The 15397-nt window shown below is 32.8% G+C and overlaps 1 protein-coding gene and 1 pseudogene across 18 annotated transcripts in view; one reads left to right on the forward strand and one right to left on the reverse strand.

Annotated features, from left to right (window-relative positions):
* The window catches only part of LINGO2 (leucine rich repeat and Ig domain containing 2), a 1061594-nt gene that overhangs the window by 457538 nt on the left and 588659 nt on the right, over window positions 1-15397 (reverse strand). The window lies entirely within an intron of this gene.
* LOC118600701 lies at window positions 743-861 on the forward strand (annotated as a pseudogene).

Raw genomic sequence — 15397 nt, forward strand, 5'->3', positions numbered from 1 at the left:
TCCCAATTCTACTATTTCGAGGAGGAAAACTCACTATGCAAAACAAAGTATTAACAACAACATATAATATTAACTCAAATGTTGAGAACTTGAAAGCTTTGTGCTGGCCTGGAGCACATTTTTAGAAAGAATTCAAAATTACTGCAAAGTAGGGAAGGGTACAATATAAATGATGTCATGAAGATTATACTATTGGCATTTTGGAGCTGCATGATGTAGCTTTAGGTTACAATAAAACATCAAACAGTCCTGTCAAGCTCTAATTTTGTTGTTTTAAAAATAAAGCTTTAGAAATCATTTTGGGTGTCTTCTAAAGTTCTTCTAATACCTGATATATTGACAGCTGTTAACTATCTCCTCCATTAGAGATGTGTGTGATGGCCTCAACTAAAGAGATCCCTAAAAATCAATGCGTCTGAATTCCAACTAGTATCCAGAGGGACTCTTAATATTGCTACTACACAGAATGCTTGAAAAGGTCCTCCACCTTTACTGGAAAAAAAGAAGAAAATAAATGCCAACCCACAAAGGACTCCTAAAAGAAACAAGTAGTGAACCACCTCAACATTGAGTAACTCTATAAATCACTGCAACTTGCCTAGTTTTATAAATTTACATAAATATAAGCCCATTGCATTGGACTTGCTACAAAAATTGAAAAGCCAAACAACTCTGACAAACAGGGACCTATTTTTCTCCAATTCCTGGTTTGGTTGAGATGCTCAAAGATGTATGTCCTTAAATCTACAGCCATGCTACCCTGAACAAGCCTGATTCCATCTGATCTTGGGAGTTAAGGAGGGTCGGGCCTGATTAATACTTGGATGGGACACCACCGAGGAAGATCAGGTGCTGTAGGCATAAAAAATAAAAATAAAAAATATAAGGGATTGTAAGATGACAAGTTCCTTGCAATCTGTGTGGTCAACCAAGAGTTGCCTTGCCTAAAAAAATAATAATAATAAAATAAAACAAAGATGCATGCCTTTAAAACAAAGATGTATGACTTTAAGGACACAAGCATCCTCTATCCTCCTGATTCTAGTCCTTAGTTTGTGGTCTTTGTCCTATAATATTTCCAAACAATGATTTACATTTCTAGACAGCCAGAAAGAGAATTATCAAAAGAGAAGGGTAAAAGATTTCTCTATATAGAATTTTGTGTTTGTTAGTATTTTCATTTACTTTTTTTTTTTTTTTTACCAGAATGCAACACATGGTCAATTTTCATTGCCAGTAGATCCAGGGAAGAAAGTATTCATGGTTGACACATTGTTTCCAAAATCAATAATAGGGTTCTGTTAGTAAAGATGAGAAGTGAGACTAGATATTGGGTAGGCATTTGGTTTAGCTTACCACAGCCATCTAATGAAGATGTGATAGTAAAATTGTTGAGATGTATTGGGAAATGTAGTACCTACCATCTGCTCACTCTTGAAACTTTGCTAGCCATTTCAGAGTAAGTAGATTTAGTAATATAAATAATTTATATGTGACTTATTTGAAAAATTACTCAACCAAAATATATAACAAAAAACTATAAATCCTAGAACTATAGATTCATGGGGTATTTGATTTAGAACAAAAATGGATAGATAATTTGGCTAACCTGTTTCAAATCTGAGAGAAAGAAGAAAGCATGCTGAGTTTCTTGACTTGCTTGAATGTGGATCTAAATACAAATTAATTATAGGTTTTGGTGGAAAAATAAAAATGTTAAGTTTAGCAAAATCATAAAAATCACTACAACTAAAGAGTGAAAGTAAGATGAATAAATTGTAAACTAATAAAAATAAATAAACAGCAAAGAACACTCAATCTAACAAAACCAAAGGGGGAAAAGAGAAATTAAATGGAAGCATAGCAAGTTAAAAAAAAAAATCAGTTAAGGTACCAAAAGTAAGTCTAAAAATATCAACAAGCATGCTAATGTGAATGTGCATTTGTTAAGTTTTTCTATTAAAAACCAGAAACTATCAATTTAGGGAAGGAAATGCAGAATAAAGAAAATTCAACTGTCTACTTTTATGCTATTTGCAAGAAGCATACATAAGAAACATACATACCCACATCCTACACATAGTTGATACCCTTACTAGCTGATACTTGATAAACTATTCACCAGAAATTTGTACCTAATATTCTGTTGTACAGTCCATATGTTTTATCTATTTACCTATGGATTTAGAATGCATAAAAATTTACAAATGAAAAGTAAATTGATACTTAACTATATGACCTTTTGAGTAAAATGAGATTAAAGTGAAATATAATTTTTCTGATCAAGTAGCAAAATCAGAGAGAGAGAATATGAAAAGAAGGAAGGAAGGAAGGAAGGGAAGGAAGGAAGGGAGGAAGGAAGGAAAAGGTCGATAATATGCAATCATATCTGTAATTTCCAGGTCTTAAGATGAGAGAAGCACTGAAACAAACACACAAACAACAACAACAAAAATTCATGTGGCACCTTATACTCTCTTTCCATGGATTTTCTTCCTTAGATTTCCATGACAACACCCTCTAATCTGTATCCTCTACCTACCTGATCTCTCATGCATTTGTTTATTCTCCTCCTTATAAAACAATGTTTCAATATTCCACCTTTGACTTCTTCTCTCTTGCTACACCATTATCCCGAATGATTTCATTGATTCCTCTGGTTTCAACAATTGAAGATTCAAACACTATTATTTCGAGCCAGATATTTCTAATGAAATTCAATGTTTACCACTCAAATGCTCATTCATGAATATCTGAGGGGACCTTAAGTAAACTCAGTTTGTCAAAACATGAAAATATATTTTACACATATTTATCACTTAACTCTCATGCAGGAAAAAAAAACCTTTTTAGAGTGTTTAAGAGTATCACACAATTATGTGAATATTATGTCTGTTATTCAGCATGTTTGGATTGACAAAATAAATTTTAAAATAATAAATTAAAAAGAACTAATAATGTCATTCAACTCTAGAATATTTTGTAATTTTATACAGTGCAACAAGCCAATAAATGTAGTAGTAAAAACAGTCCTTGATACACTAGTATTGCTTTTTAGTGCTATAAAAATGTACTTTTGGGAGAGTAGCACATTATTGTTTAAGTGAAGCTCTTCATTAGATAGTATGAGAAAATGAGGCATGAAAGGAAGATGGAAAAACCTCCTTAATAGTTCCTGTGCAGATAATGTAGGCCAAAGACAATCAATAGCAAAACCTCATTTATTTGATATCCATGAGCACTTAGAGGCAAAATGTTAGTGTTTGCTACCCTTTTGGCTTTCTTTGCTCTGCATCAGTAATGAAAAAATAAATTTGCATATTAAGGAGTAATATTTACAAATTTGACTCAAATAACAGGCTGTTAATGTTAATCAATATGGAAAGAAACACCTTTAGTATTACCTTGAGCTCACTAAAGTCATTTCTAAGCAGCTCTGATGATAAATTTAGTAAGTCTCCAAAAAGAGTCAATCAATACAAAAGTTCATAAATACATTATCAAAATACATTAAAAGAACATTAAAATTGAGTTCCATCAAACACCTAATTTAAAAGATGTCACTATAATTGATGAAGACAATCTTGAAATCAACATATTTCAGAACCAATAGTTTTTAAACTGTCTCTGGTGTTTCCACATGGAAAACACCTTTACATATCATGTATATACCTAGAATTCTTTCTAAGGTGATGGAATATTGGAATTCAATACATGTCTGCTTAAAGTCGAAATTTTCTTCATTATTACTGTCATATTTTTGGGAACCAGCTTATATGAGAAAATTGTTGGTAAATAAATTTGTAATTTAAAAAAATCTGTTTTTTTTAATAGAGAGTAAAACTTAAAAGGCATATTAAAAGGATTGATATTTACTTTATATAAGATAATTGAATGTTAGACATTCTGCTTTGAACTTAGTGATCACTTAGTATTAATAAAGAATAGATTAAGAAATAGTAAAGTTCTTCCATAAGATAGCTTCTATTTGCCCCATTTTTCCTGGATGTAAGGCCAGAAGAGAAATCATAAGTGGAAGGAATTACTAGGAATAGCAGTATAAGGGGAAAGGAAAAAGAAATAAAAAACAATAAAAATGAGAATCAGAAAGATTGACCAATAAATACGATAGTAGGAAAGGCGGAATGAGAGAAGGTAGCTTTGGCGTGAACATAACTTTTGAAGTTTTCCTGAAATTTATTGGAGAATTCTCTTACTGCCCTTCTATATAAATCCCAAACTCCAAAAGTGAAGAACAAAATAATGCTCCATACAATGGAAAAACCATCATCAAAGGTAAGATTAATGGTGCATACATCAAGTAATTTATCTTCATTTTCACAATTATACTTCAAAATGTATTTTTTAAAAAAGCTTATTTTCTTAAAGACAATTTTTAAAAAGAAAATAAAATATTCTGAATAAAATAGTGCAAACAACAACAAAATCCTTCATCACTTATCTGTATTTTCTCATACAGTTACATATTTACATCTATACAGTATTTTTTAACGTCAAAAACATTGTTGGATTTTTATTTAGTTTTTCCATTTCCATTAGAAATTTTAATTTAGATGTACTTATATTGCTACGTCCAAAAATATAGTAATATAAGTGGAAAAATGCAACTTGTCATGTTATGTAAGACTGAATGTGGCATAATGCTTGACAAGAGGCTTATTTTAAAAAATGTGTAGCAGTAACTGGTGCACACATAAGGCTTCTAAACTGGGAAGATAAAAAATAAGCCCCTACTGTGCCATGATTATGTTGGCATGGTTCTAATGTGGTTGTTTAAAAAGTGTTCTTTCATCTGTTTCTAGCCTCATTGTTCTCTTGCTGCTAGATTTTTTCCCTACATTTTTCCTAAAAATGCAGTTAATATCATCACAAAAATTAATGCACATTTATTATGAACCTAAACTAATATGTCCCAGACACTAAAAATAGTCATTGGAGGAAATAAAAATATTATTGTTAGTACCTAAATCAGTTTATAACTTAGTAGGAAAATAAGATTAGGAAATGAGAGGTAGGGTATACTTCTTGGAAAAATGATGTGGTATAAGCTCAAGTGGATTTACAAAGTCTTCATAGAATAGTCAAGGCAGGAACTATGTTTTGAAAGAGGATGCAGGGAGCCATTATAAGCAGAGGAAATATCATGAGGGTAAAATAACACCAAGAAGACTAAACTGACTGGAGTAAAGGATTCAATTAGGGAAAGATAAGAAAATTATTATTTTTTAAATATTATTTTAAAATGTTAACTTTTAAACTATGCGTGAGCCAATTTAAAAGGAACAGAATACCATAATAAAAATAAATAAATTTCCAGTCTAGTGCTAGAATAAGCAAAAGGAGGTCACTGTATTAGTTAAAAATTAAGCAGCTGTAATAATTTGACCATAAGTATTGAGCAAATTATCTGATGTTTAAAAAAGATTAATGGAAACATTCTAAAAAGCATGAGTGGAAGGGGAAAATATAAGACATTCTTTATAGAATAAAGGAGGCTCTCAAAATACAGAAGCAACTCTCACATAGGGCCAAAGGTAAAAAAGTAGACAAAATATTCCTCAGCAGCTTTGTTTAATCTTAATTGACAAATATTTAAGGGTTTACACAAATAAGAGTTAAGAAAGCTTTGAGAAAATTTACTAGATATTGTTTATAACATCATAACTTTTTTTCTTGATTTCAGTAAGATGGACATCTGCTTAGGTAAGGTCTTAATTCATGACACATTGAACTGGAAGGTCTTATTTTGATTTTAAGCCAAATTGTATATTTTTTAAGAAACAGGTTGTTATAATTATGAATTATAAATTAATATTATGTAGAAGTGAGTGTTTTTTTATCTCCCTTAGACATTTATGCAACCTTTCTTGACTTTAGGCTAACGATCACTACATTTACTAACTAATGTATAATTTTCATTAGTAAACCCTAGTTCTGAAACTAATATTAGGAAAAATGAGCCTAAAATAATTTTCAGATTCTTCATATGTTGACGTATTGTGATTTTTATTTAACTTGCTCTTGTATTAAGTATCACTTATTTGTTAATGATCTATTTATATTCTAATCTTATTTCTTCAGAATAGTAATAGGGAAGAGGCAGGTTTTCTTAGGGAAATAAATAATCATTTGTTGCCACTAACCACCATCCGAAATCACTGATGACATCAATTAACTAAAGTATTCCTCCTATCTTCTAACTGAAAGAAGTTATTCTTATGCAAACATTCTTTTTTTCTGTTATATCTCTACGTGTAGCATCACAAATTCAGTAGTTATGCTGACCAGTGGATAAATTCCTCCCTTAATCAATGATAATAATAAAATACAAATAACAATATATAGTTTTCAAGGAGCTTTTTCTATATTGTATAGTTACATGTGATCATCACAGCAATATTCTATCTCAAGTAATTATAATTTTCCATTTACACTCCAGAAATCTAAGGTTGTTAGAAAAGTTCCACACTTCACTAACAAAGCTACTTTAGGCCAGTCATAACTTGGAGGCTCAGTTTCTTAATTCATTAGATGTAACCATTACTCTATATTCAACATCTTCACTTGTAAGAATAAGTTCTAATGAGTTATTGATGGAGTAATATCTTAAAATTGCCAAGATGATCTTTTCCAGTTTAATTGAGGAGGACTTATTACAGCAAAAAGTGTGTGTGTGTGTGTGTGTGTGTGTGTGCGCGCGCGCGCGCTTATTTTGGCTGTCCTTTTTTCACTAATTTTAAACAACTATTCACTTAATTTTTACCACACACAAAAAAGGTCTTCGCTTTCACTACTGGTTTAAAAAAGATTCATTCCCAGGGACTATAATTGGGTCTTTATGCTATATGGAGAGTTCAGGTGTTAGAAAAATTGTGTTGAATGCTTGCAAAGGTATTCATCCCAGGGTTAAGCAACTCCAGCAGGTTTATTAAATTTTCTTTTCTAGAGTCATTAGGCAGTTTATTTTATTTATTTCTCTATACCATCATAAATTCAAAAGAGCTACAAAGTGAAAGCTCTATGTAATAGAATTTAAAACAAACAAACTTGGACTAAATCTTGTTTCCACATTTATTAGTTGAAGCATCTTGAGTACCAAGTTCTAGGCAAGTGGCAAAGACAGATACCTTAGTTATATTCCAAAGGAGATTCCCCTGGATGGCACTCTTAGCTGACTTAGGCTTCTTTTTACTGGATAGAGCTTAACTGCATTTTGCAGGACAGTAAGCAGTTATAAAAAATAAACCTGGCTCTCTTTGTAATAAGGAATTAACCCTTCCTATTCATGTCTTCTTTATTTAGTCAAATCCTTCAGGATGGCAGGACATATTTCTCAGCTTGTTTTCATAAATCCCATAAGCAATGGGAGCTAGAGTGTGGGAGAACTCAATCTTTCCATCACAAACTATTCATACTCAGTAGTTCTTTCTCCCGAGCTCCAGAATTATATATCCTACTCAGCATCTCACTTGGATGTCTAATAAATAGCTCAAATTTTCATGTGAAAACCCGAATTCCCGATCCTCCCTAAAATAGGAAATTTTAACATATGTACTGACAACAAAAGATGCCCAAGATATCCTAGTAAAACAAAAGGTCGTATTTTAGGACCACATATGGGTATGTTTCAATTTTTGTTAAAACAATACATACATGTATTCATACACACCTATATATGTTAATATTTGTTTGGAAAACAACTGAAAGAATATACATTCAAATGATAACAGTTGCTACATCTAGAATGAGAGAATCCCAAAAGCTTTCATGTCTTACAAATTATGAAACTAAATTATTAAAATGTTTATAATGAGCCTCTAATATTGTTATAATCAGAAAAAAATAACTGAAAAAATGTAGCATGGGTAGGTTTTGATTTTATTCAAGTATTTTATTTTGTGACTTATGGCAAAGCTATGGCGACAGCGAAAAACCAGCCTTTCCAATTATATATTTTGTCATACTTGGAAAAACTAGATATTTAAAAATCATATTTTTTCTTAGTGAACAGATTAAATGTATGTGGGATATTCTGGACTCATTGCAATCCTTATAAATGATTTAGAATTTATAAAAGTACACTTGACTTTTGTAAAGCAGTCATTTATAACTAAATATTATTAACATGAAACTATAAAAACACGTATTTCTCCTCATGTTACTTTAGTCGCTTGCTTTATCCACTTGTTAAAATTTCAAGAATTTTATTGCCTCCATTCGTATGCCTGCAGATTATTTCTTTAATGTATCACTATCCACATCAGAAAAGAATATTTGTCAAGTGCTCATTTGCATGTGCTATTCTGTAGGGCTCAATAGTTGAGTGATCTTTTACTACTCAGACGACTGGGAGCAGCACATTAAGATGTCACCTCCAGGCATGCACTAAGTACTAAAGGACACTGTACAACTGAAACTCTCCCTACTTTCCTATCCTTTTTATGTTGCTCACCCTCTCTCTTTCCTTTTGTACTCTCTTCATTAATGGATATATTTTTAAGTCTAGCTCTTCTGTAGAATGATTTTTCTGCCTTTTTACATTTATACTTATCTAACTACTGGAGTTGGGTTTTTATTAACTCCCAAATTATGCCTTAGATTACAGAATACATCCTCTTCCTTACTTGACAAGTAAACAGAACGTTGGTTATTTGAGTACTTTTCTTGCTGGGAGGGAGGGGCAATATTTGTAAGACATCCTATATATTTCTGCTGGTATTTAAAACAGAAAACCCAATTTGTGGAGTAGAAAGATCATGAAACTTAACAGAAAGAAAACAAAGTTTGTTCCCTATGTTTGCCAATTTAATACATATACGGCTTTCGGATTAGTTTCTTACTTTACCTAAGCATAGGTGCCACATTGGTCCTATGTAAATGATAACTTTATGGAGTTGTGTAAACTACATGAAATAATGTGCCAAGAATCTAAGAGAAAATACATGATATTGCACTTGTACTTCCCCCAACCTAGAACTCACCTGGTTTGGTCTAAATCAGCTTCACTCTGGCCGTTTTTTTTTACCTTCAGCTTTTGATTGCTCCTCTTTTGTTTCCACTTTTTACGCCAATTCTAAAAACTGAATCTAGCTTAATTTCCCCCGGTCACACTTTCATTAGGCTACTACCTCTGGAACTGAGGTTTTCCATTCCCTCTCTTACACAAAGCATTTTAGATAATGAAATACAGCCTTTTTACTACTATTTTTATGGCTTAAAAATACTTCCTAGTATTGTATCTCCTGTAGGCTTTCTGGTATTTGATTGAAGATCTGACTGTTGACTACCTTTTGAACTGCTACTTGAAATATTTTCCTGGGTGGATATTCTTTAAGTCATTAGTTTACAACCAGTGTTTCCATAGAAGATGTTTAAAAGAAAACATGACTTCACATGTGTTGTTATAGACTGAATTGTGTCCCCTCCACCCCCGCAATATTTATATGTTGAATGCTTAACCCCTAATGTGACTGTGTTCATAAATAGAACCTATGAGGAGGAAATAATGGTTAAGTGAGGTTATAAGGGTAAACCTTAATCTGATAGTACTGATGTTCTTATAAGAAAAAGGAGAGACACCAGAGACCTCTCTCTGTCCTCATGAGTACAGTGGACAGGTCATGTGAGCGCACACTGAGAAGGTGGCCATCTACAACCCAGGAAGAGAGGCCTCACCAGAAACCAACCCTGACTGCACCTTGATCTTGGCTTCCAGCCTCCAGAACTAAGAATATAAATATCCATTTTTTAAGCCACCTAGTCTGTGGTATTTTGGCAATAGCTCTAGCAGATTAATACATACATAGTCCAGATTTTGGTCACTTTGGTATTTTAACAAAATCTAAATATATTTTTGCAGAGACATAAAACAAATAGCACTACAGTCAGTTCACAAACTAATATATTCCATAATTATAACTCCTAATAATATGGTGTTATATTTGCTCAGCCTGCATTGTGAGAGAGAGAAGACTCTTCTCCTCGGGTAATTTATAGCCTTATACTGTAAAGTGCTCAATTTTTTTATGACTTGGAAATGTGAAAAATTAACTATATCTGTGCAAATTAAGACATGCTATTGACAGAATTCATTGAAGTAATTTCTTTAACATAGTTAATATATGTAACTCTTGTGAAATAGTCTAGCTTTAATCTGTTTGCAAACTTTATTGGTTGTAAATAGGCAAATAAATGTAGGCAGGTGTAGGTATTCCTATCTTGTCTGCTAATCAAACAATCAATTTATATTTATTCAATCACTAGTGTGAGTGAAGTCCAGCTTAAATTGTTTTGGAAAATACATTTTTATTACAGATAATTTTTATTTTTCATTCAATTATAAAGAAACGTAATATTTCCATTTCTATTTTATTGTCATTTGAGTTCTATACTGAAACGTTTTATTTAAATTTTTTTCTGATAATATTTGGACACCGTTAAAAATGCTGGATGATTCTACTTTTGCCAACATTGTTTTGTAAACAATACAATTTTCCTATAAAATTTACATGAAAATAGCCTATTTTTGTTCTTTACATGTATGTTCTTCACATATTACAAATATTTTGGAAGAGACAACTAATAAAGTATTTAGAGAAAAAACTAGAGGTTGATAAAATATGTGAACAACCATAATAACTTTGTAAATGCAGATATAGGAAAGTTTATATGTTCACTCCTTCTCCCCCGAAGCAGAGGGAGATACCTGAATAGGCAGGATTATTTCAAAATAGTTTGGAATACTTTACTGTCATCACAGAAAAGAGAATAGAAACTCTAAGTTTCATCTGACTGTTTTAGAAACGAGAGAAGGGATACAGCATCCCTGTTGACTAAGCCAGATTTGGGTGGTTACTGAACTACAGCTGGTTTCAAAGTCACAGGCCTTGGGTGTGCATTCCTCCTGGCTTCACTTCTTTACTAGGGGACTCAGGGGAAGTTACTTAAATTTTGCAAGCTGCTTCCCAAGTCTAACGTGGTGATAATAATGAGAATCAAAGGAAAAATATGCGTAAAAACCACTGAGGAATATCTGGCACCCTCAGCAACAACTTGTTGCTAATGACAATGTTGTTATTTAAAAAAAAAAAAAGCATTATATCTCAAGCAGTAAGATCTCAGGTTTACATGTCTCCTCTGGAAGGTCTAGAGCCTGGGTCAAATGACACATCAGTACCTTTTTTCTCTGTCAGAGTCTGAAAGATATTTGAAAACAGTAAAAACAGTAAGACCTGGTTTTTTTGTCTGTTTGTTGTTGTTGTTGTTGTTGTTGTTGTTGTTGTTGTTTCTTTTTTAAGTTTTAGTAAGGATGCCAATTCAGAGTAACTTCAAAGTAATGTAAGTATGTTAAGGGCATATGTTGCCAGCCTGAATCTATGGCACTATGTATAACATGATTATCAAGGTGTTGGAACAACTTAACAAATATCACTTAGGCCCTTCATGCCTGGTAGGCAGAATAACTACCCTAATTTTTCAAGGTGATTAAGTTGATTAAGTAAGAACACTGTGATTCTTCATTCATTCATCATCGCTTAATCAAATGGAAAGGTCTTTTCTACAAAGAAATCAAAGTGATGTGACTTGATCTTTCTATTCTTTTTCTATCCGCCTTCACCCCCACCACAGACCATTTCTAAGAAAGCCAGATCTTTAATACGACAATAATTCAAAGACTCTCATTTCAGAGTTGTGAGGTTCCTCTTCTTTCTTTTTAATTAAAACATTTAACAGACTTTCTAGGAAATAAATGCTAGAGCACTAACCTCTGAATGCTATTTAATCACTTCGTTCAATCAATTCCCATGGTTATTTATGAGAATTGCTGTACCTGTTTAGTGTCGAATTAAAAGGATGAGAGGGAAGGAAGACACTATTAGGAAAACCCAGAAAGTAGTGCTACCTGAAACATTTATTAACAACTATTGCAAACACTCTTAAAACCTGGTAAATTGCATTTTAATTATTTTGTAAATGTACTGAAATTAAAGAGCATTTGGAAAGCAGTCATCTAGAGTTGAGGAGGTATAAATTAATCACATGGTTACATTGAATATTCAGAAATTCAAAGATCCTTAATTGAGCAATAATAATTTTCAAGCAACATTAGAACTTCCTGGTACATGCTCAGGACCGCTTGGAGCATAATTTTCACACCGTAGATATATTTACTCTACTCAGCAGCCTATTTCCCCCAATAGAAACACAACAGAAATTTAAACACAATAAATCACCCTCAAGGTACAGAGATTCAAATGCCATAAGTGCTTTGATTCACTTTGCTTTAGGGGAGGAATTTATAAATTGAAGAACTTTTAAATTTGTTAGAGCATAGCACTCCAGAAATGAGAAGAGCAAAGCCAATTGGATAATGGGATCTTATCTGTGTTTCATTCTATATTACCCTTGGCAGTGAGTCACTGGAATAACCAATAGGTTCCCAAAGTATGATGCTGCCTGAGGCAGAATCATTACACCTCTACAACCAGCTGGTAGGGCTCAGAGAGATTCAACCCAGAAGTGATCTTAGAGGTGCCTGAGCAGTGTCATCCTATTTTAAAAATGAGAACATTATTTGAGAGATGAAGTGAATTAATTCTGGCTTTCCAAAAGTTAAAACAAGACAAATAAAACAAACAAACTTAATTTCCTGATCTCCACCCAGTTTCTGTTTTTCACCACCATTCGATAAAATATGTGAAGTCCATTTTGCATGTGCACACTTAACTTTTCACCTCTAATTAATGAATCACATGTGTTTACTTAATTTGTGATACACACTTTCTACTTTTCTTGTACTATGGTATACTATAAACATTGTGCCTTTTTAAAGAATACTGTGACAAGATCTTTTTTTTTTTCTATTTTCCTCATGTCTTTAATAAGTTGTTCAAGTAAAGAGTGAGTGTCACAGATTGTTATTCAGTTAGGACTCTCCTTTTTGGAAATGCTGAGGTACGTATAACATCTAAGATGTTAAAACATTTACAGAATATTTTGTTCTCTCCTTGAATTGTTTCTTTATTATGTACTACTGTGGTTGCTACCATCAAAGTTTTGAATGATGTTTATGAAAACTCAGGATCCTACAAAAAGTTAGAGTTTGATAAATGAAGTTGACGAATGATAGAACTTCAAGATAAGAAATGTTAATTACACTATACATTATTCACTACACTTAAGATTTTCATGAAGAGAAAACTTTATAAACCAAGTCTGTATCTTTTCATCTTCTCCATGTGGGCTTTTTGCGGAGCAATATTTTTTTAATTTTGATAGGGGTCAAATTTATCAGAATTGATGGAACATGCTTTTGGTGTCAAGTCTAAGAACTTTTTCCCTAGCTCTGTATCCCAAAGATTTTCTTACATTTTTTTGATGTCATGGTTTTATGTTTTATAAATTTATTTTGGTATGAAGGGTGAGGTTTGGTATAAAATGTTAGGTTAAAGTTAATTTTCCAGTTTTGTTTTTAAATCACATGTAAGATGCTATTGATTTATATATTTTAATTTTGTTTTTTAATTTTTTATTGAGGAAACATAGGTTAATAACATTTTATAAATTTCATATGTACAACATAATTTCATATTTATATACTCTATTGTGTGGTCACTACTAAAAATCTAGTTTCCATCAGTCACTATATGTTTGATCCCATTTACTCATTTTGCCTCCTCCTATCCTCATTACCTTCCGGTAATCACCCCTTTTTTAGTCATTGTTATCTCAATTTGTTCCTATGTATGCTCGACGTTCATTACTATCTTGTTATAACAGTTCTCTTCTAATCGTTTAAGCTTATAATGCCCTGTTCTTAGTAAGGGTTGCACTCCTCTGTTTTTATTTGCCCAATAGTCACTTTACTCCTAATTATGTATTTTGTTTTGTCATTTTGTTTTAGGCGAAGTGACCCCTTGCAGTATTTCCTGTAGTGTAGGCCTTGTAGTGGAGTATCCCCTCAATTTTTGTATGTCTGAAAAAGTCTTAATTTCTCCTTCATATCTAAAGGTGGGTTTAGCTGGATACATTATTCTAGGCTGGTAGTTTTTTTCACTTAATAGTTTAAATATTTGATTCCATTCCTTTCTGGCTTGTAAGGTTTGTGCTGAGAAGTCTGAGAATAATCTAATGGATTTACCTTCATAAGTTACCATCTTCTTTTCCCTGTCTGCCTTGAGAATTCTGTCTTCGTCATTAATTTTTGATAATTTTAAAACAATATGTCTTGGTGAAGGCCTTTTTGGGTTGAGATAATTGGGTGTTTTGTTGACTTCTGGAATTCCAAGCTCCAGCTCATTCCTTAGATTTTGGAAATTCTTGTCCCCTATTTGTCTGAAAATGCTTTCTAATCTCTGTTCCTTTTCCTCGCCTTTGATGATGCCCATTATTCTTATGTTTCCTCTCACGATGGTATCAGCTAGTCTTTGTATTTCTCTTTCATTATTTTTCATTTTTGGTTTCTCTCCTTCCTTCTGATTTATTTCTAGCTTTCTGTCTTCAATATCAGTGATCCTTTTCTCCATTTGGTCGACTGTATTTCCCAAGCTTGTTATTTCATTTTTCAACTCTTGCAGTGTGTTCTTTATCTCAAGAAGTTCTATTTGGTTCTTTTTGAGGGAATCTCCTTCTCTGCTCATCTAGCTGGTTTTTCAATTCCTGAAATTGTTGATTTGAGTTGTTTTGGATTTCACTGAGTTTCTTCAGAAGTACCATCCTGAATTCTCTGTCATGAAAGTCACATATTTCTTTGTTTGTAAGCTTATTTTCTGGAGATTTTTCTTTCTTTCTTTCTGAGATGCCTTGTCACCTTGGTTGTTCATGGTGTTTAATGGACTATTTCTCCGCCTGGGCATTGATAAAATTGTATACTGTTGTTTTTCCATAAAGAAGATCTATGGGCACCCAGGAAGCTGGGTGATAAACCTGTTAAAGAGGAAGCCTTGAGAAAAGTTGGACACAGAGAGAAAAATAAATAAAATACCTCACCTCTCTTTAGCCTGCTGCAAAGAAGGCGCTTTTCTTTTGGTTTCCAGTAGGTGGCGTCAAAGCGTCTTGGATCCCTGCTTTATATATAGTCAATAAAACTTTTTAAATTTTCTTATAGATATTTAATCATACTCACAACCCTCAGTCTCAGTCCCTGTCAGTGTCAGTGACAGTCTTGGCAGCATTTGCTCAGATTCCCCTAGCGCTCCACAGTTATTGGTCTTGGAGGTGGGGGGGCCCTCTGGGTTGGGGATTGGGGGCTGCCTCTTGATCTTTGTTTTGCAACCATGGCCGGAAAAAATCAGCTGTTGTACCTTTGCGGTCCCATCCTGCTGCTCTGCTTTCTGCCATGATGACTGGGCCCTGTAGCCACAGTTATCCTTGGCAG

This window comes from Rousettus aegyptiacus, unplaced genomic scaffold (assembly GCF_014176215.1).
Source record: "Rousettus aegyptiacus isolate mRouAeg1 unplaced genomic scaffold, mRouAeg1.p scaffold_m13_p_3, whole genome shotgun sequence".
Classification (NCBI taxonomy): domain Eukaryota; kingdom Metazoa; phylum Chordata; class Mammalia; order Chiroptera; family Pteropodidae; genus Rousettus; species Rousettus aegyptiacus.